Raw genomic sequence first — 3,799 nt, forward strand, 5'->3', positions numbered from 1 at the left:
TCTTTTATAACTAGGCATTAAATAAAAAGCCACTCAGCTTAAGAGAAAAAAAAAATCTTTGGTGAATTCAATCAAATAGTGAACCAACTTATTTACCCTCAATTTCTGTGACTCTAGAAAGTTCCTGTTTCTAAAAGATTCAATTCTTTAAAATCAAAGACAGTGCGCATAATCCCTTCACAGAATTGGGTTATAAAATATTCCTTTTACTCTAGATTTCTTCCTAATTTTAGTTGTGAAAATTATAAAATAGACACTAAAACATAACATACAAAACAGTTTTATCTGTACATAAGAGAATGTGTTTGCTATAAAGCTGTTAAACTGAACAGAAAACTAGAAGTAATGCAAACTAGTTTTACATTTAAAAACTTTACTTGTAGAATGCTTTGCAATTATTTTTATATATTGATATAAAAAATACAAGTTCTAAAGGGACACAAATTGGCATTTTAAAAAAGGATTCCTAAAAATGATATCAAAAGAACTAGAAAAATCTAATGCCGTACCTCAAAAGTCAGGTCTCTTGAGAATCCATTCCAAAAGAGGTAACAGAGATTGGGGTCAGGTAGTAATATACCTACCCATCAAGCACCCTTCTACCTCCTACCACATGCCTCTGCTAATAGTGTAAGTACAATAGTTTTGAGACTAGCATAAATGTTCTTGCCCTGCAAACAGAAAGGAACTACAAGTTCTTTTTATTAAAATAAATGTTCAACTTAGAATCCAATAAGAAAAAAACTAAAATTTTTTACTACATAAAAAAGTAAAACTTCATATATGAAAAAGAGCATAAAATCCTAATTGAAATGAAAAACTTGAAACAATCATCACACAATAATCCGATTTTGAAAAATAGGCAAAGGATGAGAGCAAGCATTTCATAACAAGAGTATTAAAAATGGACAATAAAACTCTTAAAGATGCTCAACTTCTATCATAATTTTAAAAACACAAAGTGATAGGTATCCAAAAAGTCTGGCAATTCATAGTACTGGCAAAAGTGCAGGGAAATGAATTCTCATGTTCTACTGACTAAACTAAAATAAACATAAACAAAACTAAATCTTCTAAAAGGGTAATATGCAATATACATCAAGTTTGAAAATGTACTTATCTTTTGATTTAGCTCATATCAGTATGCAAAAATATGTATTCAAGGATTTCCACTATAACACTGCCTGTATTAGCAAAAATCAAAACCAAAAAGCTAGAAACAAAATCACTACCCATCAGTAGCAAAGAATCTACAGGTTCCCTAACTTGAGCAGAAATAGTATAATGTATATCTGAACCAATTGGTAATATGATACAATAAATTTTATTTTCAAAATTTTGATTCACACAAAATTTCTCAGATACATATCTAAGTGAATAGAATGGTATACCTTCATAGAACTTACTTACCAAAACAGCCCAGTTGTTTGTGTGGCCACTTCTAAAGAACTGCTCTGCTTGTTCCTATCAGTCAAATAATAGCAAAAAGATTAGAAGAAAGCCACATTTCCCAGAGTAAAGACTGGTAAAGGACAGTCAAGATCCATGGAGTTTTTACAGTTATAATAACAATAAGTCATCATTATGTAAGTATATAAAGATGCTAGTTTTAGACCTATGAAGGACCAATGGAGTTTTATTTTTCTGTTAGGGGGCATTATTTTAGGGAGGGGCTGTTTGTTTTTATCCCAGTCATCTCTTCCTTATATGCTTCTAGTTTTCCATTCAGTCTTCCAATTGTGAATGACTTATTTCATATCTTGATTCTAAACATAACAAGTAGTAACCTTCCTGTTGAAATTTCATTCAATATTCATTCGTCCTCTGCGCTGGGTGCTTCCAATTACTTCATTTGAACTTACCAATATATTTGATTGAGCACATTCTCTGGCATGCTGTCATGTATCACTTCACTAATCTGTTAAAGTGAATCTGAATTATATTTGCTGGCATGGAACATTAAAAACTTCAGCATCCAGATACCTAATGAACATGATTTTTATTATATACTAAAAGAATAATGAATATAAACCATAATGACCTCAGAGCTGCTCCCAAGCAGTGTTACTAGACCAGTCAAACTGCCTGGATCCAAATCTGGGTCCTATTACTTATTACTTGTATAAACTTAGGAAAGCTGTTTAACTTCTCTGCACCTCCATTTCCCCATCTGTAAAAATGATGTTACCTGGCTCACAGAATATAGGAATGGTGACTGGAACCTAGTAATTGTATAACTTATGTTAGCTGTTTTAATTTTCAACTGGCAAGAAAATTTCAGGGGGAATGAAATTTTTAAAAAATCACTCAAATGTGTGTGTGTGCATACACAGACATACACACATATTTATTTTTAACTATTCTCAACAGCTACCTAGATGCTTTAAAAAAGCAATGTGCGATGGTGCATAAAGCACTGGTTTAGGGATTTGAAGATCTGAGTTTTATAGCCCAGGTCATATTCCTCACCTGCGAGACTGGGGTAAGTCATTCAGCTCTTTAGATTTGATTTTCCTCAAGCAGAAAATGAGAGCTGAATGTCCTTTCCAGTTCCAAAATTCTTGGATCATTAAGACTTTAGGGGGCATTAGGACTTTAGGGAAAAAGTTGAGATAGCAAAACTCTTTTGTGATTTTTTAGACAATATAGGCATTGCAAAGTTACTCATTCATTCTACATATGATTAGTGGAGCACCAGTTATATGCCAGATTTACTATGTAATATAAAGTGATATAAAAATCATTGAAGAGCATGCTGCTTTCTCTCAAGAATCCGAGTTCAATACAAAAGACAAGCATGCACATTACACAATGTCATTCATTCATTCATTCATTCACTCACTCATCACTTTGTTGGGTGCCATGTGCCAGTCATTGTCCTGAGTGCTCAGAATACAATGTTGGGCAAAAACAATCAGAGTACTTGCTTCCAAAGAGGTTACTATCCAATTTGCTAGACATATTAAGCAGTTGCCAACCTATAAATTCTATCAAGGTAAGATACACAGTATCATGAAAGAGTATAACAGGGGGAAATGACCTAATTTGGGGGGTATGGTGTGGAGAGGTTTAGGGAAGGTTTCCCTAGAGAAGTGACATTTGGGTTAGGATCCAAAAGATGAAAAGAGGAAAGATAGTTCCAGACAAAGGAAATATGGGCCCTAATGGCAGGTGGGGCTTAAAGGTGTTGAGAAACTGAAAAAAGATTAGCATAACTAAAAGTTTGAAGGAGAGAGAGAACTGGGGGTGTGGGTAGGGGCCAAAGTATGCAGGGCTTTGTTTATGGGGTCATATAGAGATTTTGTCCTTTATCCTTAGAGCAATATTAAGGTGTACATTGGTCACATGATCAGACATGCATTTTTAAAAGTTACTCTGGCTGTAGCTTGGAGAATAGATTGAAGGGAAGAAAGAATGACTTGACGTAGACTAGTTAGGGAGCCATTGCACTCCAAGTGAAAAATTATGGAATAATAGATAATACAAAGCATACATGAGTTATAATCGATGAATGCTATACAAGCTTAATGTACAAATTACAACGGCAATATCAAAGGAAAGGGATAGGGAAAGGTTTTACTGCATCTTACTAAAGGGACAAAAGAATCAGGAGGTATAAAACATGGTAATGTGAAAAAGCACAGTAACAATCAAAAGAAAAAAAGAGTAATGGCATCCAAACTGAAGTGTACAAGATAAATCACTAGAGTAAAGGAGGAAAACAGAACTCCTATTCATATTCGTATTACCTCAAAAATATGCTTTATAAATGTTGAATATATAAATTAGCAGTAGTTCA

General features: G+C 33.5%; 1 protein-coding gene across 1 annotated transcript in view; it reads right to left on the reverse strand.

The window, feature by feature from the left end:
• PIGK (phosphatidylinositol glycan anchor biosynthesis, class K) overlaps positions 1-1,460 on the reverse strand; it is a 99,925-nt gene extending 98,465 nt beyond the window's left edge. The window contains exon 1 of the mRNA XM_014544358.1: positions 1,411-1,460. The gene's annotated coding sequence lies outside the window, so the exon portion shown is untranslated. The remainder of the gene's footprint in view (positions 1-1,410) is intronic.
• Positions 1,461-3,799: the final 2,339 nt, after the last annotated feature.

The sequence above is a fragment of the Myotis brandtii genome, unplaced genomic scaffold (genome assembly GCF_000412655.1).
Source record: "Myotis brandtii unplaced genomic scaffold, ASM41265v1 scaffold36, whole genome shotgun sequence".
In the NCBI taxonomy this organism is placed as follows: Eukaryota; Metazoa; Chordata; class Mammalia; order Chiroptera; family Vespertilionidae; genus Myotis; species Myotis brandtii.